At 38.3% G+C, this 27,489-nt stretch overlaps 1 long non-coding RNA gene across 1 annotated transcript in view; it reads right to left on the reverse strand.

The window, feature by feature from the left end:
• Positions 1-10,985: 10,985 nt before the first annotated feature.
• Positions 10,986-27,489, reverse strand: part of LOC118625756 — a 44,207-nt gene continuing 27,703 nt past the window's right edge. Inside the window, exons 2-3 of the long non-coding RNA XR_004958717.1 lie at positions 12,021-12,104; positions 10,986-11,455 (exon numbers count right to left, since the gene is read on the reverse strand). This is a non-coding gene — a long non-coding RNA (uncharacterized LOC118625756). The remainder of the gene's footprint in view (positions 11,456-12,020; positions 12,105-27,489) is intronic.

Below are 27,489 nucleotides of genomic sequence, written 5' to 3' on the forward strand. Positions count from 1 at the left end.
TGTCCCCCCCATTCTCTTCCGTCTGCCTCAGTTATCTCTTCTTCCTCCTCCGCACCCTGTTTTTTCGTACTTCTCACCCTTGTACATAGCAACATTATCCATTACTAAGTCCAAAAAACCTAGGAGTCATCCTTGGTTCTTCTTTTCTAGTTGTGCAGTCCATATGCAAGTCCTGTTAGTTTTACCTACAAACATGCCCAAGCATGTCTGCTTCTCTCCATCTTCCTGTCACCCACCACGTCAAGCTACCACCCTCTTTCCCTTGGACTGCCTCACCACATCCCCTGGCTTCTCCATTCCAGCAATTTCCGCCTCTAATGTATCTCCCTCAAGGAGCCAAAGTAATCTCTTAAAAATGTAAATAGGATCATGTAGATCAGATCAGATCACTTTCCCGCTCAACCTATCAATGGCTTTTTTTTTTAACTTAGAAAAAAATATCCAAATTTTTTGTGATGGCCAAAAAGATCCTGCAAGAGCAGGCCAGGGCCTCCCTAACTGCCCCTGTTCCTCTAATTCCGGCCAAGCACAATGGTCTCCTTCCACTACCTCAACTCACTGTTCCCTCTGCCTGGAATGTTCTGGAATCACTGGCTTATTTGCATCCTTTAAATCACTGCCCCGTGAGACTCCTCAGAGAGGTGCCCCCGACCTCGTTCTCTCCCTGTCCCCAGCTCTCTTGCACCCTGTGCAGCCTTGCCATGCAGTGCCACACCGCATCATCATCTCATGGGTTTGTTTACCTTCCATTTCTGTCTCCGCACTAGGACATAAGCTCAAGGAAGGCAGGACCTATTGTTCTTCTTTAATGTCTAGCCCCTGGCATAGTGCCTGGAATTTCCTGGAATCTCAATAATTCTTTGAAGACACATTTTTTCCCAAACTGTAGAATTACTAAAAGAATTTTGTCAAGTGTTTTGATTTTGCCAAAAATCTAATAAAGCTTAGAAATTTCCATCCTACTTAAATTTTTTTTTTTCTTTTTTAAGGTACCAAAGTATTTAAGTTTAGGACAAAAATACATTTGGTAGTTGTTCAAAATCTGTAGATTTTGCTTTATTTAAAGGCTTCTTTTTTTGGAAAAGCCTAAATTTTACTTGTCCTACAATTTCATAAAGAAATTTTACTTTTTTGCCCTGGCCGGTTCGGCTCAGCGGTTAGAGCATCAACCTGCAGTCCAGAGAGACCTGGGTTCGGTTCCCTCTAAGGGCACGTACCTCAGTTGCAGTTTGTCCCTGGCCGTGGTTGGGTTGTGTGGGTGGCAGCCACTCGATGTGTCCCTTTCACATTGATGTTTTTTTTTTTTTCTTTCTCTCTGTCTTCATCTCTCTCCCTCCTACTCTATCTGAACAACAACAACAACAAAAATGGAAAAATGTCCTTGGGTGAGGATAAAAAAAAAAAAGAAAATTTTAATTTTTAAAGTTCTTGATTTTTTTCTAGTTTAAATAATTTTGCATGCTGTGATGAAAAAGAAAACATTAAAATTCTGTTATGTCATAGGTACATTATTTCCTGAAAAAGATCAAAACTTACAGGAAAAAAATCCCATTGGGTGGGGTGTTGTACTGCTGACAGTGTCAGAAGCAAAACTGGTAGAAATGAAGACAAGGAGGCTGTGTTTTGTCCTCAGATATGTATCTATTGTCATACATTAAGACTTTTAACTTCATTTTAAGAAAACTATTGCTCTCCATGATTATTACTGGCCAAAATCACCTCGTCTAACACACTTTTCTTCACCCTTTGTCTGTTTACTATAAACTGTGGTGCATTCTCCCTAGAGTTTTCTTAATGCAAAGTCACGCATACATGTTAGAGTTCAAATAAATAAATCCTTGCCTATTCACGGTTTGTATCACAAAGCTCCCGCTGACCAGCTGGCACACATGTAGCCTCTAAGGTTCTGGGCTTGATTTATTTTGCAGACTCTTGGTTCATACATATGATGCCACTGCTGTATATTATAGGGGCAGGGCCGTCTCTTCCATAAATCAGGAGATCAGCTGGAAAGCCTGATTGCCCGTTAGTGAACGTGTGCTCTGTGAACATTAATCTACACGCAGGGCTGCAGTCAACAGTCTTGGCATCAGGCCAACCCACCAGCACTGGAGCACTTTTGACTGCAAGTCAGGTTCACGAAGTTGGACAAGTGTGGAAGATGGATAGCAGAGCAGCCCACACAGCCCTGGGAGGATGCAAAGGACAGTGGGACTTTAAACTCAAGAAACTTGAGAAAGACTCGGTAGAATATGTCCAAGGAGACAATGACAACTGAGAAGCAGCAGCAAAGGCCAGATCGCTCTGGCACAGAGGAATCAGAGATAGAGTGGAAGGGACATCATGAAGGCGGTGGGGGGTGGGGCAGGTGCTCAAGGCAAAACAGCTCCATGCTCACAAAGCATACGGCTCTGGGAGAAGGACACTAGTTGATTAAGACCATGTATGCTGCACATATCAGACCTAGATGTGTGTGTGTGTGTGTGTGTGTGCGTGTGTGTGTGTGTGTGTACAGATGCACCTACTGGAAATGAGGTCAGCATCCTTCCACAGTTACTCCATTAGTCAGTGCTGTCATTATTTTTAAAGTCCTCCATAAATTTTAGGATTACATGTTTTAATTTTATGTGAAAATAACACATGACCTCTGCAAAAAAGAATCACACACACACACACACACAAGTTGTCTTGAAGTGTTTAAAGAGTATAACATCAAATGTCAAGTACATTTATCACCGGCTCCCCAACCCTATTCCCTAGATGTAGCCACCAAGGAAAGCTTCCAACAAGTTTTATCTTCTTTGACTTTTCCCTCAAAGGTCCTCTTTGTTCTCTTTCTCCAAGAAATGATCATAGTTCCAGTTCACAGCAGCATGAGTGAGGGGAGCAGCTTTCTAGTCTCTATCTCCACACTCATCCATCCCAACCGTACTAGACGATTCTTCCTAGAGCACCATTTCCTCTTGTAAGCCCCACTGCCTAGCACGTGGAGTCCTACCTCGGCATCCACGCTAAGCCCTCCTCATTCAACCACATCCTCTACCTCATTCCATCCTTGGGACTCTGCTCATGCTGTTCCTCTGCCTGGTCCCCTGTCCCTGCACCACCAGCCATCTTCCTCTCTGCCTTCTTTGCTCATCTCTCTCCTTATTCTTCAACACCCATTCACAGTCTGCTTTCTTTATACATATACCAGCTTCTCCAGCCCTGCTCTCTCCTTTCCCTAAATGCATAGTCTCATGGTTTAGCATTTATTGTTTTCTAATTACTCAGGCATGTTAATTCTATCTCCTTCAATTCAAAGATATCTCTTGAAGTTAGGGAACTTGTCTTAATTCTGTTGACTTCATAGAACCTGACATCACAGCTGGATGCTTGGGAAAACCATATTCAATAAATGCAAAGAAAATGGCCAGACAATTGACAAAGTTTACTTTTCATTTAAATACTTATCTCCCCACTGTTTTGTGTATAGGGCTGGCTTTCATTACTTTTGGTTTTGGTTTATGACCCTATAATTATCCCCTTTTATGTGGTCATTAAAATAGAAGTCGGATTACCTTCAGGGCAAGACACCTAATAGGCCTGGAAGATTAACTGAACCTTTTCTTTCAAAGATAAAAAATCTTTTGTGTGTGTCTTAGAAATTTGGAAAGATAATCTTCCTCTCAAAAACTAGCCCTTAGAGGTTCGGCAGGTAGGTAAGCCCTACCAAAAGTTTGAGACCCCCTTGACTTTAACTTTAAACATTCTAGCAAGTCATGAAATGCTTTCTTTTCCCCCCTTTTTAGTGTGAATAACATTTTAAAGAAAGGGTAAATCTACCAGTATATGGCATATGGAGGTTAAAGTCCTACATAGATTTCCAGCACTCGGCAGAACAAATGGACTGAGAGATTACCAAGAAAACAAATTCTGAGCAGTAGCCTTCGGAAAACAAAACTGCCAAATCACTGGCAAGATGAAGACGGGTTGCATTTGAAACGCTGTGCAGTGCTGTGTTTCTTGGAGAAATGTACAGCACAGAGGAGTATATGGTTTTCATCTGAAGCTCTATTTTTAATGTATATATAAAGACACCAGTGAAAGCAAATCTAACTTTATGTAGAACATCCAGTAAATGGTTAATTGTGGTAGTGGTGGTGGGGGAGGGTGAGTCAAATGGAAACAGAGGCTCTGGTGAACCGAGTTATTTTTGAAATATCAAACAGACACATTCAGCCTGGATGCTGAAGATCACCACGCAGGGTGAGAAAAAAGTCGAAAATTTACCCAGAAAAAGTCTGAAATCACAGTAAATGGAGGGCTGGATTCTCAGCAATGTGAAGGAAGGGAATATATGAGAGGAAATGTCTCTCTACATATCATAAAAGCAGTAAAATTCCCAGCATATGCTGCTATTTTACTTTTTTATTTTGACAGACGATTTGTGACTAGTTATGGGTGGGGTTGTTCTTGCATGTATGTTTCAGCCAAGAATGATGAATGCTCAGACTATTTTTCCTGACCTTACATACATTTACTTTTCTTTTTTTTCTTCTTCTTGTGTCTTCTCCTACTGTTTCCCAGGCAGCTCTGTATGGGATCACATCTGAAATGTATAGTAATTCCATTTAGACATAAAATTGACCCATTTCTGAAATGTGCTCCCTTATTTTTTTTATTTGTTTTTACATACACAAGAGAGCAAGCCAATGAGAATTTAAGTGCCATAAGATCAATAAAGAAGCAAACACACACTAATAAAAATTCAACTTCTATATCCATACTTTTTTCCAGGCTTTAAACAAATTACACTTACAGGGTTTTTTCCATAGTTTAATCACTGAATCAGATCTTCGGGTCTATTTTATTTTCAGATTCATTTTTTTACTCCCATGTTATAAAGCTTATACCTTTCTTATTTTCAATACCTATGTGATGTTTTGTATTCTTAACATACCATAGCTTGTTTAGCTGTTTCCCTTTTAAGCGCATCTGAATTATTATTCAATTTTTACTATTACATACACCAATGATGCAAACATCTGTATAAGATATTACTTATTTATTTATTTATTCGGTCATTTTTAAGGCATCTTTCCAAAACTGGAATTCCTAAATGAGAGGTGAACAAACTGGTTCATAGCTCCTATAAACTACTTTCACATTGTCTTACAGAACACATCAGTCAATTTGTTGTGCCAACAGCCACTGAGGGTGTGTCTGCTCTCTCATATTCCTTATGGAGTGGAGCTTACTCGCATTCACTCATTTTGGGAACTTGAAAAATTTATTGAATGACTTTTCATTTGTATTTCTCTAATTTCGAAAAAGGCTGTGTTTTTAATGTAATTATTATAGAATTTAGTTTTCATATACTCTCTGTTTATCTCTTTTAAATATTTATTAACAATGGCTTATTGCTTTTGCTTAATCCCTTTGTCCTTCTCACCCAGCCCCCCAACATCCCTCCTCTCTGATGACAGCTGTCAGTCTGTTCTCTGTATCTATGAGTCTGTTCCTATTTTGTTTGCTAGTTTATTTTGTTCATTAGATTCCACATGTAAGTGAAATCATACAGTATTTGTCTTTCTCTGACTGGCTTATTTCACTTAGCATAATATTCTCCAGGTTCGTCCATGCTGTCGAAAAAGGTCAGAGTTCTGTCCAGCTGGTGTGGCTCAGGGGTTGAGCGTTGACCCATGCACAAGAGGTCGCCAGTTCGATTCCCGGTCAGGACACATGCCCAGGTTGTGGGACCAATCCCCAGTGAGGGACATGCAGGAGGCAGCCAGTCGATGTCCTCTCTCATTGATGTTTCTGTCTCTTTCTCCCTCTCCCTTCTTCTCTCTCTCTTAAAAAAAAAAAAAAAAAAAAAAATCAATAAAGGAAAAACAATTTTTTTTTTAAAAGAAAAAGGTCAGAGTTTTTTCTTTTTTTCTGGCAAATTGTATTCTGTTGTGTAAATGTACCACAGCTTCTTTATCCACTCATCTACTGATGGCCACTGGGAGGATAAATGGTGCTAGAAGGAAACTTGACTTTGGGTGATGAACACACAATACGATATACAGATGATGTATTATATATTTGTACACCTGAAACCTATATACTTTTATTAACCAACATTACCCCAATAAATTCAACAAAATATTTTAAAAATAGTTATTAACCTACATGTTTATATGAAATTGTACTTTTTGTTGTTAATCCTCACCTGAGGATATTTTTTTTTATTGATTTTTAGATAGAGTGGGAGGGGGAAAGAGAGAGAAACATCAATTGGCTGCCTCCTGCACAACCCTGACTATGCAGGGATTGAACCTGCAACCCAGGTACGTGCCCTTGAGCTGGAATCAAACTCATCACCCTCAGTCCTCAGGCCGACACTCTAACCGCTGAGCCAAACCAGCCAGGGATGTACGTTTTTATAATAGAGACAGTAGAGAAGAGGAGTTGACAGCATGACTCAGGAGCCAAATTCCTGGATTTAAATTCAATCTCTGCAGCTTATTAGGTAGCAAACTCCAACAAGTTATTCTCATTTGTATATGGTGATAATAACAGTACCCATCTCACAGAGCTGTGAAAATTAAATAGGTTATAGGTCAAGTGCTCAAAACAGTGGCTGGCACATAGTAAGTCTATAAATAAGCTTTTGATTTTAAGTTTGCAACTTATTTTTCCATTCTGTTGCTTTCTTTTTGTATTTATTCTAAGATACTTGGTTCAATAAATAAATACATCCAAGGATGCACTTTAATTGCTAGGAAATGTGTCGTTTTATAACAACTCTCTAACTATTTGGATTTGGTTGGCTATATGATACTAGAGTATGGCTTCAAGTGGAGGAAATAGTCCAAATACTTAACAATTGTTTTAGGAGCCAATAAAAATATTTAACAATTGATAAGAATCAATCAACCAGAACAAGGCACCCACAAATCAGAACAGAGCCCAACGAATCACTTGAATTTGGCATCAACCAATAAGAGTATACTCATTAAATATCACCCGAACGCTCCAGTTGACTCTTTTCTGTACTGTTAACCAATTGTTCTATTAACATGTATTTAATAGTATTTTTTTCAAAGCATATTACTTCTAACTTGCAATATAGTCATGTCTCCTTTTAATGGGGATATTTAATGGTTTAATTGTGTTCAAAATACCTTTTACCTTTTACTTCTAGTCACGTAGAAAATCTAGCTATAGCTACTCTCATGAGTACCATACTAATTGCAAAATAATGTGAGGAATGAGTGAATTTCAGCCTGTCATGGAGACTTGAAATGGAATATTTAATGTAGACAAGACATTGAAGCTACACGTTACAGATTCAGGGATTGTTGTCACAATGCTAAAACTTTCTGATAAAATGTGAGAAAGACACTAAAAAAATCTTATTTTTCACACATTGTGGAAAATACTGAGATGTTTGGAAGCCCCTGGCTGTTTGAAATGAGCTTTTTATTTGCCATTGTATAAGTACAGTCATAGCCTCTGGTTATCAAAAAGTGCATTGATAAGCAAATAGAACACACTCCACCAATTGCCATTGACAGAATTCTGTCATTGCCAGTGCCTACTTCATTGATATTTGATACAATTTTTCTCTGAGAAGTGAAGGAATAAGTACAAGCTGTCTCTTTGGCTTTTATATGGTTTTTACTTTCATTTCTTGTTCCACCTTTTACATAATTCTCAAATCTCAGTAACTGCTTCTTACTAGTTGTACGCTGCTGGGCATGGTGCTCTGAAAAGGTAAATAAAAAGAAAGCTATATTTACCAATCAGATTAGCAAATTGGGAGGTATATAATGACTTTGTTCATCACATTTTCCCCATTCTGTCGCTTCGCTTTTGAATTTTTAATTGATGTGTTTCATTGCTTACACATTTTCCTGAAACCTGGGAAACTATCTGTAGGCAATACCAGTGGGCCACACTTTCAGAGGGACATCCCCAGCACTCTGGAAGGCAGACATATAAAGTCAGCACATGTTGGATGAGGTCAGACACAGGTAGAAGTCCCCTTTAAAGGTATGGTCTAGGCTAAAAGCAGAAAGATCAGGCCTTGACAATGGCTAATCATCGAGGACAACATATTTCGAGAAAGCATGTGTCAACATTGTGGGATCAGCAACTTGAAAATCAGGAAAATGAGTCTGAGGGGTAACATTTTAGAGGTCATATTATCATCTGGGAGGAGGTGTCCATGGAGCAGATGGTGCAGGTGTATTAGATACACCCCTAAGGAGCAGAAGAATATATCGGGGTCAAAACAGGGCATAGGCCTGTGTTCAAATCCCAGTTCCGCCACTTCCCAGTGACTTCAAGCAAGTTATTTAATCCTTCTGGGCTTGTTTTCTCTTCTAGAGAATGGAGATGATGATAGTAATATTTACCTCGAGGGTAGTGCAATCAACTGATATATGAAAGTATTTAAAATGCTGCCTAACACATAAGGACTAGAGTAAAGCCCTTAGAATGTGCCTTAGTAAGTATTTGTTACTGTTACACTATTATTGTTTGATGCCATTAATCACTGTGCTTTGATGACATAGTCACAAAAATGACCCTCTGTTTATCAAGTACCTTCCCTTATAGATTTGCTTATTAGGCCAGGATGTGCTGATCTAAGGAAATTGCTATCCCATCTGATGAGGTGATTTGAGCTTTCGTGGAAATTAATCTTCTGATGCATACATCATTTTGCTGTGATTTTGATTAGTATTGCCCTGTCTGAGGAAAGAACAAGATCTGCTTCTTGGACCTGCAACACTGAAAGCCAGTTGGAGGTGAATCCATCCAGGAACTACCCCTTTGCAGGCTCCGGCCTGAGTGACAAGAAGACGACAGCAAGTCACAATCATGTCTTCCAGGAAACTACTTGTGATAACACCTGGTGCGTTTGCACGAGAACGTTCTAACGGAGACACAAGAAGGTTAGTTCATCTGTGAGCATGTGCACCCCTCAGGCCCACACTCACAGCCTATGAACATCTCAGGCTGCGCAATAACTTCGAACCTGAGAATCAGATAAACATACTGGATGGTGTGAGCCACAGTGCTTTCCCATCAACATCGGTTGATACTCAAGGAATTGCTTATTCCAGCAAAGACGTGGCATCCACAAAAACGGGTAGTGCTTTTTTTCTATTAATAGTGTTTAAATAATTTATTTTGTTGTATCATTCATTACATCCATCAAGTGGCAATAATTTGACAAGCCTGGCAGTACAAATACCTATCAGGCTCCCCACGGGTGGCAGGGAGTCCTGCAAAAGGTCACTGCATCTGCTGGAGACCTGGGGAATGGCGAGGCAGCCTTTTACTGAGACTTTTGCTGGAACCCCCCCACTGGGAAGATATGTTTTCCATGGTCTTATTAGTTTAAAATTTAATAATTTTTCAGCATTTATTGTTTTGACAACAAGCTCCCATTAGAAAAGAAAAGAAAAGAAAAAAAGGACAAACCTTGCCTCTTGCTTTCAACTAGAATACTTTTCCAGAATGGTATTGTTTGCAAGCAAATGCCAAGGCAATGATGCTGGAGCCCAGTGAAAGCTGCTGGCTGAGCTCCAGGGAAGAGCTGAACGTCAGTCTTGCTCCTCAGTCCCAGAGACGAGGCCATTTACGAGTCATTAAAACAGCGCTGGATGCTGACGATGCAATCATGACTCAGATAGCCAGGGTGCTGTTCTTCTCCCAGACACAGAAAGACTTGGTATTCTTCCTAATCCCTGCAGGTAAATAACAGGCTCTCTACTGAACCTTTCTTCTCTTTAGTTAAACATTCATAGTTTATTCCTCATTCCTCTTAAGAGAGGCTTTAGGCTCCATCATCAACTTGACAAGATTCACCCAGGAGACCTTTTAGGAGGGCCAGATCCTCTGTAGGTTTTAATCCTAACATATGACTACATAACCTACCGATATACCTCAATTTTTTAAGTTCTTTTGGGCCCAGCCAGGAGCATATGAGAGCTGCTATAGATTCTCAGACCAAGACTAGAGACCAGACCCCAAATATATTGCATCTTAACCTCAGGATCCAACGGAACAGGGTTATATCACTGACACTTCCCATCGAAGATGTCAGCTCCTGGAGGTCTTCAGACAGAAAACCACATGCTGTGTGACCAGGTTGGACAAAACAGTCAAACTTCACCATGAACTTGTCATTCTTAGGACAGAGCAAAATCCTGAGAGCCATTTTTTTTTGGAAAACTGTCAAAATACAGGCGTTAAACGTAGAGGATACTACAAATAACAAAGGAGTAATAAAACTGCCAACTTTGCGTTTCCCTCCAAGCTGTATTTTGGCAAAATTCTATTTGTTCTCTTTCAAGAAGAGAAGACTGTCAGGTTTAAGGGCTCAAGCAAACAAGAAACAGGACACATTAACTGAAAGAATTATTATCATCGACGTTTGAGTGCTGAATTACATTCTTCATAATTTTACACCTAAGTAAAGTGCGTTTCTGTCCACGCTTGTGAAGACAGAGTTTTTCTCGTGTCTGACATATCCAATACCAATAACTGTGCCATGCAGCAACCAGAGTGGAAAGCCGGATGAGTCTGAAAGCTTTTTTACTGTAGCGAACCCAAGGATGTGAAAAATGCATTGTCACTCCATTACGTTGGCATCGAGGTGTGGAGTAACTGATCAACACCCCTGAACGTGTGACTGGAGACAACAAGGCATAGAAAAAGAAATGTTGCAGTTCTAAAAAAGTTGACTATGTGTGTATTATATGTATTCCAGAATTAAAGCATCGTGGTCTAAAATATTATCTTATAAAATAAACATGAGCAGAGTGAATCCAGGCACAACTTGACAAAAGTCACTATATTATATGCATTTGTAACACAAACACAAAATGGGAGTTAGAAAAATATCAGACTGAGGCTTAAGCATGTCTTTACATTTCTATTTATTTTATAAGCATTTTAACATCTCTCTCTTTTTTTTAAGTCACTGGTAGATGCAATCTAACTGTAAAATCCTTCAACTATCAGAACCGATTCATACAGCGAGAGACAGAATTCACAAAAGCCAAGTGGGAGAGGAGTACCAGGATCCTTAACTCAGCTCTGCTCCACTGACAAGCACGTTCCCCTTTTATTAGGCTTGGCGGAGCTGATGTTCCGAGTGGTCCTCCCTTATTTCTCTGTGAAAGTGAATAGCAAGTTCTGAGCCATGTTTTTGCTTTCCCTCAGTTTCTCCTGTGACAAATAACTTCTTGCAGTAAGACATGAAAAGATGGCATGGTAATCAGACTGGAACAAGGAGGTGCAGTTTCTCTACATCAGCGTGCCTCAAAAGGGGGTTCCAGATCACCTATGTTAGAATCCCCCAAAGTGTATCTTGTTTACAAACAGGATGCCGAAGTCCTATCCAAGCCTCAGTATCACAGTAAAGTGAGTCACAATCTTTTTTCTGGTGGAAGAGGGTCTTGCCTTCAATCTGTAAAAAACGCAACATCCGTGAAGCACAATGAAGTGAAGTGCAATAAAACGAGGTGTGCCTGTCAGTCAGTAGTGCGCAGCTCTGCTATGCAATAGAATCACTTAGGGGATTTAAAGACACATACCTATGACTGCACCGCATCCCCACCAGAATGCCTAATTTGGTTGGCCTGAGGTGAAGCCCAGGCAGCAGTATTTTTTTAAGTTCCATATGTTGTGTTAAACTATAACTAGGATTGAATGTTTATAGCAGTATTATTCACAATAGCCTAATGTAGAAAAGAACACAAATGTCTATCAACAGATGAATGGATAAACAAAATGTAGTATAAACATACAATGAAATGCTATTCAGCCATAAAAAGGAAGGAAATTTCAATATGTGCTACAAAATGGATGATCCTTGGAAGCATTATGCTAAGTAGAATAAGCCAGACACAAGAGGAAAATTTGTATAATTCCACATATAGGAAAAACTTAGAATAGGCAAATTCACAGAGGCAGAAAGTAGAATAAAGGTTACCAGGGTCTGGGAAGAGGGGAGACAGGGAGTTAATGCTTACTGGTTAGAGTTTCTGTTTGAGGTGATAGAAAAGTTTTAGAAATATGTAGTCTTCTTAGCCAATTACTCCATATAAACATAGCTTCTGCAAAAACAAACAAACAAAAAAAACGATATTAGAGAAATTATAACTGGGAAGAACACTCTGAGTGTACATTGCCAATCGCATTTAGCGAATAATAATAAAGACATCTAGGAGTGCAGTATTAATAGTAAAATACCCTCTGGATCTCTGTAAATAAATATTATTAAATCGTCATAATCTAACAAACTCTGTATAAGAACTCAGATGATAGGTAAGGATGTTGTTAATGGCAGAGATTAAAAATGAGCATCAACACTGTTTCTCTTTCTCCTTTCAATGATGGGCATATAATGTCATCCCTGAGATAGTGAAATGAAGAAAATCTTCGATTGAACCCTTGATAACAAACTGCAGAATACCCATGCCACTTCAAATTCTTTTTTATAATTATAATCTTGATATTTTTCAAAGTACAGCATTAGTGCTCAATTATATGTACTATCTAGAGTCTATCACATGCGATGTAACTCAGTTATGGGAGTGCAAGTTTCCTGTTCTATAATATCACTAATAATGGTGCTACTGTTTAGTTCTAGAGGACTTTTCTTTAAAAGCAGTTCAGAGAATTGTCCTGTTGATCTGAACCTGTGAGACAGATGCAGCACCAATGTTGTTCACAAGGAAAAGACATCTTTCAAATGTATTCTACAGAAAGACACGTTCTCAAACCTTCACTTACCAATATTGCATACTCTGTGGCCAAACAAAATGAGCTTTGCATCTCCTGGCATAAATGAAAAGCTTATTTTTAAATGCCATATGCTGCTACGATTCATGCTGTTTTTAATGATTATCACACTTGCAAGCAAAATGCTATATTAGTTTTATATTCGTGTAATTCCTGATTATCACAGATACACACAATGAAAAGACAGAAACAATATTAGGGATTGCCAGAGATACACAGAATCTCAAAAAGTCCTCTAATCTAGCATCCCATCTTTATAGACATTTGAAATTAAGTCATCCAAGACAAATGGTAGCATTTCCCTTTCAATTTAATAAGTATTTTATGGAGGACCATGTGCGACCTATACTATGGAAAATAGAAGTTGAAGAACTTCATCCCATTATTAAGGGATATACAATATTTTTCAAAGAGGTGTAAAATAAATAGAAAATAAATAATAGTGTATTTACGTTGTGTATATCTTAGAATGGCACATGGTAAAAGTTCCCAAATTTTAACATGCCTCAGAATCCCACATCACTAAAACACAGGTAGCTGGACCCCCACCTCTCATTATTGATTTAGTCTACAGTGGGACCCCAAAATTGGCGTTTCAATGACTTCCCAAGTTTTGCTGATGCTGCTGGTTCCTGGACATACTCTGGGAACCAATGCAGTAAAATAAAGGGATTGAAGAGGCCAGCCCTGGAACTCAAGGGTAGAGTTTGGATCCTGGCTTCATAACCTTGAATAAGCTACTTATCTCCATTGCCACGGTTTATTCACCTGTAAAATGAAATAGTAACAGTGCTTACCTCAAGTGTTATTGTGGGACTTAAATGACATCATGCTTGTAAAGCAGAAGCACAGTGCCTGGCACATAGTAAGCACACAATAAGGGTTCATCATTGATGCTATTTCATATTAGTTCCTAAATAACAACAGTTCTCAGATCAGCATTGGTGTGTGAATATATATATATATATATATATATATATATATATATATATATATATGAGATAGTATAAAGTTATACAATAATACAATATCTTTCCTTGGAAATAATTTTCTTTTATCCTAAGACAACATTCTTTTTTTAAAATTATTATTATTAATTTATTTATTTTTGTTACAGATGTTTCTCCTTTTAAGACAACGTTCTTCCTAGTTTTTAGTGTTGAAATGTATTTATGTCTATGAAAATAATAGTAATAGAAATTGGCATTTATTTATTTGAATAATAAAACCTTGGCAATTCCATAACTGTCACCCTTCCCCATTATAATTTGGGGTTGAAATAGAAAAAATAAATAGAGGCAAGTGAAGATTGGGGACTTGCCAAGAGGACTGTGACAGTGTCGTCCAGATTGTAGTACTAGGAGGCCCACAGATCTCAGGAAGGGGATGAGGAGCACTTATAGGAATGACACTTATTTGTGGTAAGAGTAGCAGTTGTGGGCAGGGGTCAGGAGGGCAGTGTACAAGAATGTGGTGCACAAAATACAATGCCAGCTCTGTGGACTCAGTATGCAACAGAACAAGCAGCTGAGATGTGCCTGGGTAGCCTCACTGTGGCTTCACTTAATGGGTAGGTGTACAGTGCAGCACATCATCTGTGTTGCCATAGCAACTTTAAGGCAAATCTACCTGGGGACTTAACCTGAGAAGTCAGAGACTAGAGCCCTGCTCTGGCCACCTGATTGATGATTTTTCTAATAAAGGGTTCAATAAGGCAGAACTAAAATTCAAAATTCATTTTATTCTGGAAATGCAGGTGATCTCTTGGGTTTAGGGGATAGGCCTGGTATGAAAGTCAAATGTTTCTGTCCTTACTACCCTGGTCCTCTTTCAATCATCGAGCAAAATACATTTAAGCTGTATGCAACTCTCAAAGACAAAATACAATATTTTGTAGGTGCTTTGGCTTAATTGTTTTGGCCCTAATAACCACATTCTCACACCATTCGATTAGAAGGAACAATTCTAAGCAAATATTTTAAAGAAATATTTGTTAAGGTCTATTCAAACCTCTTTACATAAAGGTCAGGAATTAGAATTAGGGAGATGCTAGCATTCAGGAGAGAAATAAGAGTTAGTGGTATCTTTGGGGCCCACTAATAAGAAATAACCAACTGCTTTGATGATTCAGTGACCCCATTTTGAGCATAGGAATGGCTACCCAAATCAGCCATGGAAAAGAACCTGCTTCAAGTAGACAGAGCCCAGTAACTAAATGTTGTTGAAAAGCATTGTCTTAGGAAATGGAATACAATATCTGTGAACTATATATCTGATAAAGCATTATTATTTAAAATATATGAGAAATTCATACAACTCAATAACAAAAGAAATAATAATTCCAGTTCAAGAATGGGCGAAAGACCCAAATAGACACTTCTCCAACGTATAAATGGCCAACAGGTATATGATAAGGTGCTTAACATCACTAACCATCAGGAAAATGCAAATCAAAACCACAATGAGGTATCACCTCCTACCTGTCACGATTACTATTACTAAAAAATAAAAGATAAGAAGTGTTGGCAGAGCTGTGGGGAAAGGGCAACCTGGTACACAGTTGGTGGAAATGTAAATTGGTACATCTATTATTGAAAACAGTTTAGAAGTTCCTAAAAATGTTAAAATAAGAACTACCCTATGCATCTTATCCAGCAATCTCACTTCTGGGTATTTATCCCAAGGAATTAAAATAGAATCTGGAAGAGGTACCTGTAGTCCATATTCACTGCAGGACTATTCAAAATAGCTAAGATACAGAAACAACCTAAATGTCCATTTACAGATGAATGGATAAAGCAAATGTGGTACATATACACCATGGAATATTATTCAGCCTTTAGAAGAAGGAGCATCTGCCATTTGTGGCAACATGGGTGAACTTAACACTAAGTGAAATAAGCTATCACAGAAGGACAAATACTGGATGATCTCACTTATATGTGGAATCTTCAATAGCAAATTCATAGAAGCAGAGAGTAAAAGGAAGGTTGCCAGAGGCCAGAAGTGTGTGTGTGGGGGGGTGACAAGAAAGTGGTGATCAAAAGCACACAGTTTCAGTTATGCAAGATAAACACATTCTGGAGATCCACTACACAGTGCAGTGCCTATAGCTAACAATACAGTATTGTATACTTAATATTTGCTAAGTTAAGAGAGTAGATCTTATGTTAAGTGTTCTTACCACAAAAAGAAAATAATAATATTAAAGACGGAAGTAAACTTTGAGAATAATGGGTATGACTGTGGCTTTGGTGGTGATGATGGTTTCATGGGTATACTTATACCCAAATTCAGGAGTTGTATAGATTAAATATGTACAGGCTTTAACACGTCAGTCATACCTCAATGAAGTAGTTTCAAAAGGAATGAATAAAAAGCATTGTCTTAGTTTGGGTTTCTCCAAAATCCAACCCTGAGACAAAGATTTGGGTGCAAGCAGGTTATTTGGGAGGTGACCCCAGGAAGCATGGTGAAAGAGTGGAGACGTGGACAAGGAAGTGGGGAGGCGCAACAAAAGTAGATAACTGCAATGGGCAACTCTAACTCAGTCCTGCGGAGCACCCATTGAGGCGCTAACTGTATGTGACACCCCGCAGACCTGTCCCCTCGCAGAGCTGTGTTTTAACCCAGCAGGAGAAGGCACGAGTACCTGGCAGGCCAGCTCCTCAGGAAGCTGATCTTGGCCACCTTTGTGCGGAGGCCACTCCTCCCACGGGCTGCTCCCACCAATGACCTGGTGTGGTGGCGACACTGAGGCAGACCTGTTCTTGAGAAACATGGGACGCTTTTCTTGAGACTGAAGCTTGAAGACTTCCTGACAGAATTGGCTCCCACCATGTAGGATGCATCCACCCAAATTCCTGGTCATGGACTTCCTCAGGTCACACTCGCATCCTGGTCTCAAAGTTCTCCCAGGCTTCCTGGCCCCCTCCCTATTTCCTTTCACAGGACATTTCCCTTTTTTTTATTTTTTTATCCTCACCCGAGGACATTTTTCCATTTTTTGTTCAGGTAGAGTGGGAGGGAGAGAGAGGAACAGAGAGAGAGAGAGAGAAACATCGATGTGAAAGGGACACATCGAGTGGTCACCACCCGCACAACCAACCAGGGCCGGGGACAAACTGCAACCGAGGTACATGCCCTTAGCGGGAACCGAACCCGGGTCTCTCCGGACCGCAGGCTGACGCTCTAACCGCTGAGCCAAACCGGCCAGGTTTGGCCTTTTTAATCCCCTCTTAGCATCTGCTTCTCTGATGATCCAACTAAACACATCCCCCACAGCCTACTACTCCCTGGTTGAGGGTCTCGCTGTCCAGCATTTTTTTTCTTTTCATTTTATTTTATTGATTTTTTTAGGGAGAGAGAGAGAAACATTGATTGGCTGCCTCCTGCACTCCCCCCACGGGGATTGAGTTCTGACTGGGAATCAAACTAGGACCTCTCAGTGCATAGCATGACACTCAATCCACTGAGCCGCACAGCCAGGCTCTCCAGCATTTTCAGTGAACTCTATGCACTGGCTCCATCTCTGAGGATCAGCAAAGCCCCAAAGGCCAGGAGATGCTGGAACCCTCCCAGGAGAGAACTGTCAGTCAGTGACCGCTGGGTGAACATACGGGCAAGGCATTCACAGGGACAGTGTTTGCTATAAGCATTATGGCTTGGTTATCTGAGCAAGCATGCGGATAGGTTGTTGTGCTCTGTGAATATGACCAGGAGAAAAAGACGGCTTTAGGAAATGATGTTCCCAGGCTTCTGTTAGGAAAAAGAAATATCCTCCACAATTGGGGTTACTTTGCTTTTACCTTTTCCATCATATCGGGAGGTTTATTTCATTTTTTTCATAACTTCCCAATTTGGTCAGTGGTTATGGATTAAAGTGGGAAATGCTTCATGTTCAGAATATTTACATCTTCTGGTAACAAAAAGATGTGAAAAGACTTTGAAAAAAAGCTCTTAACAATGAGTCTTATAGGAGGCGTTTAATAGTGTCAGATTTCTTCCTACTCAGCCCCCTGGGGATAAAGGACCATATGCATAATAGGTGAGGTACTGAGAGTCATATTCTTCGTGTGGTCATAAACAGGATCAAAATGATGTAATTGTATGCAAGCACTGCTGTAACTATAAAGGGCAAATAGATGTTAATTTGAGATCTTTGCAACTCCTTCTTATGCTGGTTCAGATGGAACATGGGTGAAGGCAAAATCTCCGAAGCAGGACACCTACAAAGAGAAAAATTTTCCTAGAATATGGTTAGTATATAATATAGTATTTCCTTTCAAATGTGTGTTTCACTCTATTACCTTACTTTGAACACAACTTAAAATTCCTTTATTATATTCAGACAATAAAAACAATTTTTAGCTATTGAAAAAACATTCTGTTCCATATGTTAGACAACGTACCATTTGTTGTAATTCCAGCATCCCTGAATGTTCTACATTTATTTGTAATTTAATAGAACCAGTCTTCTGCCTTTGGGATATTATAGTGCAATTCCATGTGTACCATTAAAAATATAGCTGATATATTCTACAGCCTGACTTAGCTGCAAATGTAGAGAAATTATTGACGCTGCATGATCAAATGAAGAAACATGAAACCTTAAGAAAAATGAAGAATCTAATTCAGAAGAATGGAAAAGGCAGAGATAAAATCAGGACAGTGACTGATCCAGCACCATGCACTAATATATCTTTTATACTTTTTCTTCTTAAACTGAATAAAACGGTAGGTCAGAATTTGCATTGGTGTGAATCACTGAGATCAAGAGATAGGAAAAAGGAGATACATACATTATCTGGTCAATTTTACCAGATACAGTTCAATTGCTCAATGGTTCATCTGTCTTTTCTGAGCCATATTTGAACAAAGGTGACCCTCAGAACTCGTTACAAGATCTTGTTATTTGAAAAACATTTTATTTTTGTATTTTCTTGAGACAGCCTCCAAGATTAATGTCTAAAATAAACACAGCTGTTGAAAAATTTTAAAGATACAATCAGAAAAGTAATTCAACATGTCCCCAATGCTTTTAACTCCAGTGATGAAATTCTAATCTGTAACAAACTTGGAAAAAAGCTACAATCCTCTTGTGCTTTCATACCTCCTTATGTGTGTCTTTCAGCTGACAATTTTAGCTTAAATTTCATCCAAAACAAATTAAATTAAACTTCACTAGAATTCTGTAGGCATCTTCCTTCTCCCTTAACCATTCCAAGTAATATAGTTGTCACAAATTAAAGTATTAAAGATGTCTCAGATTTATCAGAACAATGCAATGCTATTTAAGCAAAAACAAAAGGGGGACTGGGAAATGCTTAACTAAGAGTCAGTTCTGTTCCAGGCTCTACTGTTTATTTTTATCATTGACCTTGACCTTTCTTTCTTAGCTTCAACTTTGTTGTAAAATAAGAGGGTTTAACTACTCTTGCATTCTAAAACACCATGTGCTTGTACATCCACTTTGTTTTATCATTGCTAATTGTCTGTCACAGCATTAGACTCTTTTGTTCTTACATTTAGCCCAATACCCAGCCATAGGAGGTACTCAATAAATATTTGTCGAATGAATAAATAATCACATGTAAGTAAATATAAATCTCTCTCTCTGCCCGCCCCCCCCCGCCCCATATGGATGTGTTCACTGAGGATATACATTCACTGATTAAAGGTGATAACTTGTCTGATTGTCCACTTGCCCAGGATGCCTGGGACCTCAGGAAACATCAGGACAATATGAAATAAAAGGCATTACTGGATATCTGGGTAGTTGGGTATTTGATCCTTTCCTTACATGGGCAACAAGATTAAGGAACAAATGAAAAAAGAGAAAAATGGTGAAATGACATCAGAACTGCATAATTCTATATTTCCAAGGTAGAAATCCTTTTTGCTGAGTGTAAATCCATAGATCTTAAAAACTTGACGAACTAAATCACTCCACTGAATTCATCAAATATTTAAAAGAGTACGATGCTTTCTAGAAAAGGACTGCTCAGGCGCTGTGTCCTGAAAATAATTTGCCATCTTGCTGTGACATCAGAGTGCTGTGCTAACGCCACCATGATGGTAGGATTGAACGCCTCAGACGAATTTTCAAGTTTTATAAATATTTATGAAAAATTAAAATGAAGTCCCACAAAAATATATATCTTCAACTGGGAAAGAAATGTTAGCCATATGCTAAATTAAAATATTTGGCCATATTTTGGGGGCATTTGTGCACTGTATAATTTTTGTCTTTGAAAATTAATGAGGTAGCTTCATATAAAGTATTCCAAGGTGAAAAAAATACTACTGGAGTTATCCCACCTAAATCTAGGGCACTGAAACTATTATTCTGTATAATACTGCCATGGTAGAGGCATGACATTTTGCATTTGGCTAAACCCATAGGTCGAATCCTAATGGAAACACAAAGGGTGAACCCTAATGTAAACTATGGACTTTAGTTCATGCTAATCAATAGCGGCTCATCAATTGTAACAAATGTACTACACTAACATAATGTGTTAATCATGATGGAAACTGAGTGAGGGATAGAGGAAGTAGGTGGGAGCTTCCTCTGTACTATCTGCTCAGCTTTCTGTATACCTAAACCTGCTCTAAAAATAAAACCTATTAATTAATTAAAAAACAAAAAACAAAAACAAACTACTGAAGTTATTCCACCTAAAGCCATTCACTCAGCAAATTGCTATGTCAACAATGAGCAAAATGGTTCATTTATACCATGAATGGTGATTATGCCCAAAGATAATGATGATTGATGATGTAGTATTTTGACATGAAAAGTTCTGTACTGGCTCCAAAGCCTGGATAGAGAATACAAAGAGTCTTTACAAAGACCTACATTCATCTTGAAGGAGAGGTCTTCTCATTGGTACCTTACACTAAGCTCTACCAAATTCTACATAAATAATAGGATCAGAAGAAAATGCCCACTGTTCATGTCTTGTCAGATAATATAAAACAAACAAAAAAGTTATCAAAATAATAAAGCAAAACATCAGAGCATAAGAGAGCTAGAAGGAACCAAGGAGATGATCCAGGGTAACCCCCTTCTTCTTAGATAAGAAAAATGAGGCACAAATAAAAGTCCCTTGTGACATGAAAGCCCCATGGAAAAGAATTATTCTGCTCAAATTATAGGAATACTTGAGCTATTTCCTAAGCCACAGATTAATATTTAACTTGTGATCACTGTGAAGTTTATAGGCAATTGCATTTCCATTTTCATTTGGCTGCAAGAAAGCTCAGCACCAGATTTGTGGCCCGTTTCCAGCGAGTTTATGGGTTAAATCTTATTCCTGCCTAATCTTGCTTTCTGACTCATCTATGAAATTTTTTGACTTATTGCTATCTTGCTGTACTGAATGCAAGGCAGATGACCTTAAACAGTCCTTCTCCTGGCTCACTCTCTAATTTTCTTCACTTCAATAGGGAAGAAATATGTGGATTAGAAGAAAACATTTCAAAAATAGTGATCAAAGAGCAGTTTTTTTTAGAATGGTGATACTCATCTCACATGACTCAGACGAATGTCCACGTGGCCCCCCACCAGGAGTTAGATCTTGTAAGGAGTGTTATTATCTTGCAAGGATTAAGATGAGAGTGATGCTAATTGTGGAATATTCATTCCTCTTGAAATTACAAGTGTGCATATACCCCCAAGTGGTGCACAAGATGACTTATTGGGGTCTAGAAAGAAAATACTATAATTTTTATTGGGCTTTACAGTATCAAAAATAAAAATAAAAATTTAGGTATCCTAATACTTGTTTTCCTCACTTTACTGAAAATACAATAATTTGAATGTGAATGAACCTTTACAACACCCCAGGACACAGAAACTATTATCTCCCTTTTACAGTTGGAGAAGCTCTATTTTACAGATGGCAGACACCAAGATCACACACATCTGAGCTCCTCAATAAGTCAGAAATTGGGACCTAGTCAGAAATGTGGCTTTTGTACTGCCAGGTTGACGAGAAGGCTGTTATAGTGTCAAGCATTGTAAAATATTTGTGTGTAGTTCCAGTCACTTGACTAATGGAAATTAAAGTAATAGCTCTTGCATGCTTTGTAATATCCCAACTTACAGGCCAATACCTAATAGTTGAAAAAAAAAAAAAGATGCTACCACCAGATTTATGAAGGTTTTCTCAAAACTATGACAATATAGTTTGCATTCCAACCCAGGTGAAGCGCTCTGACTTTCTTCTATGCAACACTAATTTTAAGAGGGTCATGTCTACATTAGGGGTTTGACAGAGGCCTGCCAGCCCTCCTGGGTTCATGCACTGTCTCTCGCTCATTTACGGCTCTTCATTTATGTGGTAACAGATCATCAGGCACTCATGACAATATTTGGCAGTTCGCAGTTCACGGAGGCAACGTGCTCGGAGTGATGGGGTTTACAATATCTACATGGCTATGATTATAAAACTGTGCATGGGCCAGGGAAAGAAAATAACCCAGCAGATTATATTTCAATGCACCCATTAGAGGATCAGCATGAGACACCATCAGTAGTGGAGGAATTCATCAACTTCATAGGCACCCAAGCAGTGTTAAAAGCTTTAACTTTACTAGAAATATAACAAGTAATAAAAACAGACAAGACCTAAAATGGTCTAATGGACCTAGCACAAATGTGGCAGAAGATTAACAGCACTAAATTCTCAGGCGTGGAAACTTTCCCCAATGTTTGATAAGCAGTTTCTTGAAATTCAGGGCCTTCACTACAAATCTCCGTGTCAGCAGAAATATGTTCCTAGATGGACAAACCGTGTTTGCTCTGCGTAGTCACATGGAGTTCATATCCTTAAAAACTGTTCAAGTTCTTACGTTAATGCATTTTACTTTAATGCACTGCTGTAAATCCTTTTCAATCTTTCTGTCACTGTTTCATCTGCTATTGATGAAAATATTTTTGTTCATATAGATCACACTTGGATCTTGGGGCATCTAGAGCATTTATTTATTTATTTTATTGCAACATATTTGAGACATATAGAATGATATAAAAACAATATAATAAATTCCATCTCACTCACCATCCAACTAAAGAATGATATTGTCAATGCATTTGCATCGTCTATGAACTCTTTCTGAGATGCTCTCTACCCTTGACTCTGAGCAATACCCTTCAGCTGAATTTGGGATTTATCATTCCTAATGCCCAGCTAATGTACAGCTAGTGAACAGCTAGTAAATAGATTCACTTAATATATTTCATGTGTATCTGTGAGCACTCTTTACTATTATTTTGCATATTATTAAGATGAATAGAAATAAAACCATGTAAGTGTACTGTAGGTATACTTTTGCAACTTGCATTTTGGTTAAAGATGATTTTTGTAAGATGCATTCATATTGATACCTGTGGATCGATTTTATTCATTTCCACTACTATATAGCTTTGTAAAGTGATACCACAATTTATTTATCCATTCCCTAAATATGTTTTTTAACTAAACAGCATGTGATCATTATATAAACTATAAGCAATTTTTTGTAATTTGCAGTGTGCACTAATGTCATTGAAAGCAGCTCTCGAGTATTGGTGGGATGTGGCCCCTGCTGGCAGACCCTGAAACATGTGCACTATCTGTCTGTCTTTGAATGTTTGTGTCTATCCTATTTTGGGGGGTCAATCATGTAATACCTGCATGATTGTTTTATCATTGTTGCTGTTATTATTATACTTTATTCTGAAATAGGTAGCCTATATGTCTAAAGCCAGTGGCTTTTATGCTTTGACGTAGCCTTAACACCTAACTTAGTGCCTTATTATATCCTTAAACAATCTGGAGTGGTCTTCATTTGAGAATAGAATTAATGCTTTGTAGACACATTTCTATTAACCAAAGATAGCTATGGAGAGGGAAGCTTCCCCTCCACAGCATAAACTTTAACAAGTACAAAAGCTTGAAATATAAGAGTAGATCAAAGACTGAGAAGAAAAGAATGTAGGTGAGTCCCAAGTGTAGTCTGAATCTAGTTTTTTCCTAAGATTTCAAACAGGGGCAATTATATTATTTTTTAATACTTCTGTATTACAAAAATTCATAGGGCTGCTGTGACCTGCCTCTCTTAGGTGTTTCAAAGTTAAAACTTCAGTTTTTGTCAAGTAGCATGGGAATAGTATATGTAAAAAATGTTTTAAGCAGAGGCAGAGAATAATCACAATTCTAATTCACAATAAATAACTTAAACAAGGGTGGCACAACTGATGCATAGCTACATAGCCATAAATAACTCCTGTGCAACAAGGTACTCATGTGAAATAGAATGCATTTTCAATCAATAGGTGAAGTGCACGTGATCTTACAATGCCTCTGGGAAGACAGGGGGAAAAAACTGAAAGTGTGAATCAGCAACCCAGGGCAGACATGATTTTTTAAAAAAGGTTATTTATTCTATTTTGTTTAAAACAATTTTCTATTACAAAAATAAGGCATTTTGGAAAATTTTAAACTGTCCAAAATAATGACAAGTAAGAAAATAAAATTCAATACTAATCTTATTTTTCAGATATAACCACAGTTAATATTTTAGCATATCTGCATTCTCTTAACTATAATATATATATTATATATATATATACACACACACACACTTTAATAAAACTTGAATATGTTATAAAATTATTTTATGACCTTTTTAACTAAGCAATACATCATGTATATTTTTTGTCAGTATTCTTCTTTTTCCTCATTTTCAATAGCTCCCTATGATTCCATCATATGGATGGGCCATAATTAGTAACCATGCCTCCATTTTTGAACATTTGTTTCTATTTTTTACCCTTATCAGCAATATTGTAATAAACATTTTTATTGCTAAACCTTTGTACACATCCATGATTCATCCAGGATAAATTCTTAGAAATGTGATAGCTCTATCAAAAGCCATACACATGTACAGTATAATATTTTTATGTGCTGCCAAATTGCAGTTGTACTGATTTTTACTTTCACTGTCACAGTTTGAGAATGCTCATTTTTTCAAACAATAGTTTTAGTACATTGCCTTAGTGACCTCCAGTCTTCACTACTTCCTGTATCTACACCCTTTGCTATGTGACCTTTCAGTGACCTCATGCTATGCCTGGGGCATAATTTCCCTCTTCTGACCTTGACCATGTGAACTTCCTTCGTGGGGTATTTGCAGTAATGATGCATGGAGAGTCTTCAAAAATGCTGACATAATTGGGCTTGCACTCGTGCGCCTCTGCCGTCACCATAAGATGGCGCTGCCTAGGCTAGTCCACTGGTCTCAGGAAGAGGACAGGAGACAAGCACAGCAAAACCACCCTTCATTCAGCCACAGAGTTTCCTAAGACTTGTGAAAAGTAATAAATTATTGTTATATTTAGACACTGAGTTTTGAGGGTAGCTTGTTATGCAGCAACACCTAACTGATACAGCTGTTAATGCTACTCTCCCCACAAACAGTTAAAATTTAGATAAAAGTTTACAGATCACAAAGTATTTTCATTATATAGCCTTATTCACTATTAAGATAATTTTATAGATCAGAAAACCAGAGTTCAGAAAGATGATGATTGACCCAAGTCCTCCCACTTATTAAGTGCCAGAGCTCTATTTCAAACTTTTTATGTAAAGAACCAAATACTACATTATCTTAGGTTTTGCAGAGCATACAGTCTCTTGTTGCAACTACTCAGCTCCACCACTGTGTCACAAAAGCAGCCATAGAGTTGTGTTCCAATAAAACTTTATTTACAAACACCATCTTGGCCACCCCACAGGGAATGTCTGTGCTGGCACTTCCACCCCTCAAGTCAATGGCTATAACCTCCCTCGTCAGTGCTGATGAAGGTGCTGAAAGTTTGGCACCGGGGGTCCCAAAGAGTGCAAACTACCTATCAAAAGTAATCATAACCAATGGACACTGACAATAGTGTGGTGAAGGCAGGGGTGGGTGGGAGTGAGGAGGAGAGGTTTGATGGGTGAAAAAAGGAGGGACATCTGTAATACTTTTAACAATAAAGATTAATATATGTGTGTATAGCTATATACAGATATATGTGCCTAAATCCTAGTGTATGTCTATATCTGTATCTATATCTATACCTATACCTATATAGCCAAGATTTCACAGATTCAGAAGTGACAGAGATTCATCTTGTTCAATTTCATTTCAATTTCATTTGAAAACTGAAGCTACCAGGGAAACACAGTTAAAAAAAAAAAAACAACTACTGGTAATATACCTACTTGAAAGCAATCACAGGTCGAAGGCCCACTGCTGCAAAGGAGATGATGGTTGGAAAATGTATAAATGGCTGCTGGTCAATCATGAAAATAGAAAATAACTGAGCAGAATCCATCAAAATAGGTGATGTGTGAAAATGAGAATTTCCTAACTTGGTTCACAAAGGAGCGATTTGAAATGAAAACCTATGAATGCATGAATGAATGAATGAGTGATTGAAGAGGTGCTTAGGGAGCTAATGTCAACCCAGCTCGATCTCAGTAAAGGTTAATTGAGACAAGGCAGCTGTCTCATCTGCTGGGGGGTGCCGCTCATATTGAGAGGCTTGGCAGCAGCAATATTTTGCACAGTTTTAAAGTGATCAGAACCATTTTCAGTGATCTTTGGGTTTAGAAAAGCAAAGGTATAGGGCTACGTAGTGTAGAAAGGAACAATGGGCTATGTTGAATTTTAGGATTGAATCCCATCTCTTTTATTCACTAGCTGCGTGTCTTTAGCGGAGTTGTTTGGCTCCTAACCCTCACTCGAGGCTCTATTAAAGAATATGTAAAATGAACATAAGAATAGATGCTCCCTCATGGTATTATTTTGCAGATTATATGAGGCAATTTGCTTAATATGCTTAGCACAGTCCCTGGCCATATGGAAGAAATTGATAAACTATTAGCTATTTGCTAAGTCCAGTTCTTGGTGCCGAGGATAAAACAGGATCCCTACCCTTGAGAATCTCAGAGTCTAGTGGGAGACACAGATACATAAACAGGCCACACAATGAAGTGTGAGACATACCATAACAACAATATTTATGAGAAATCTTGGAGGGAAAGAGAAGGAAGGGTATGACAAATCCCCTGTTTTTTTAGCCAGAGGTTTTGAGTGTGTGTGGTGTGTGTGTGTGTGAGAGAGAGATTATTATGAATGCTGTTCAGTTAATACAATAATAAATTGCAATCATTGTACAGTCATTTCCTTGAGGATAGGAATCAGACCACTCTCCTACCCAACACACCTCTTAGAGCTCAATCACAGTTTGATGAACAGTTGTTGATTTATAAATTACAATAAAGAAAGTCTCTACTTCAGTAAAAAATTAAAATTCTGTGTTTGAAGAGGAGAAGTAATCTAGTCTCTGCTGTCCTTATGTCAGATTCTACATTTTTAAGGCTCTATTGAGCTTATGTGGTATTATTGTTGAGAGCTTGCAATGAGTCAAATAGAAGTTTGCATTTGCATTTCAGCTCTAATTTACTGACTGTGAGACCTGCGGTAAGTGACTTGATCCTTCTAGGGCAGTTTCTTCGTGTGCAAATGATGTTTGGTTTAGGTAGTGAGAGCATCAGCCCTGCAGCTGGGCTGCCTGGGCCTACATCCTGGCTTTGTCACCAGTTAGCCGCACAGTTAAACAAGAACTTGGGTGTAGGTCATATATTTGGGAGATAATCT

The sequence above is a fragment of the Molossus molossus genome, unplaced genomic scaffold (genome assembly GCF_014108415.1).
Source record: "Molossus molossus isolate mMolMol1 unplaced genomic scaffold, mMolMol1.p scaffold_m16_p_11, whole genome shotgun sequence".
NCBI classification, from domain to species: Eukaryota; Metazoa; Chordata; class Mammalia; order Chiroptera; family Molossidae; genus Molossus; species Molossus molossus.